Below are 1,192 nucleotides of genomic sequence, written 5' to 3' on the forward strand. Positions count from 1 at the left end.
ATCAGCGGCAGCAGGGAGGAACCGGGCCAGAGGAGGAACTGAGAAATAGGTGAGCGGTTAGACAGAGGAATAATGACAGGAAGGATGGTGTGACCTGGTGAAGGCTTACAGTTTGAGGGTTCAGATGAGCAGAGGAGGGTACAGCAGTTGGGGCAGTGAGGGGGTTTCCAGGTGGAGGAGTTCCAGCAGGTAACTGAGGGCGGACAGGCAGCAGCAGGGTGGTGGTTGTGGAGGAATCCGGGGGCCAGGCCTAGCAGAACAGCGAGAGTCAGGTAGTCCAGGTGGATCAGACTCTCAGAGAGAGGCCAGAGCTGGTTCTGGGAGGAAGAAAGAGATGGAAGAGGCATCAGGAACAAGTAAAACACTTGAGACACAGCACTGAGAGCTAGAGWGTACCACTGTAGAAGCAGAACCATCTGGCATCTTCTTCCAGGAAGCCGCTCCTATTTAAGGCCCTTGCTGATTGGAGATGATGAGCACCAGCTGGATCCCATCAGCCTGCCACCCTGAAAATGTAGAGAAAACCCAACAGTGTCACTGTTTTTAAATTGTTTTATACTGTTTGACACTTGTGCATATGTATTAATTAATTTTATTTTGTAACCAGGTTGCTGTGTATTGCAGACTTCTGCCCAGGTCCCTCTTGAAAATGAGATCTGGATCTCAACGGGGTTTACCTGGTTAAATAAAGGAAATAAAAAAATAAAAAGCAGCCCCAGATCATCATACTTTCTCTACATTACCATCAAAGTCAAGCTTATTTGTGTTAGCATATTTCAGCAACAGACAGTTCAAAATGCTCTACGCCATAAAAACATTAAAACCATTTACAAGACAAGCAATAAACATTACATTTTGTTAAATGGCATCATCAAAATTACCCAGCAAATATACGCCAGATATTTCCAATTCAAATGTCAAAAATACTTTGATCCAAAAGGGAAATTAAGTAACTCACATTAATTCAATGTCTTTAAACAGATATTGTAGATGTTGATAGTCAATGTTCCAGTGATTATTAATCCAAGACAACTCTAAGCTAATGGGGTTTTAGCATTTATTTAAAGGAATTCAGTGTTTCAGCATCTTTGCAGTTTTCTGGAACTTTGTTCCAGATTTGGGACACATAGAAGCTGGAAGCTGCTTCTCTGTGTTTGGTTCTGGTTCTGGGAATGCAGAGCAAAACCAGAAG

The sequence above is a fragment of the Poecilia reticulata genome, linkage group LG12 (genome assembly GCF_000633615.1).
Source record: "Poecilia reticulata strain Guanapo linkage group LG12, Guppy_female_1.0+MT, whole genome shotgun sequence".
Taxonomy (NCBI): domain Eukaryota; kingdom Metazoa; phylum Chordata; class Actinopteri; order Cyprinodontiformes; family Poeciliidae; genus Poecilia; species Poecilia reticulata.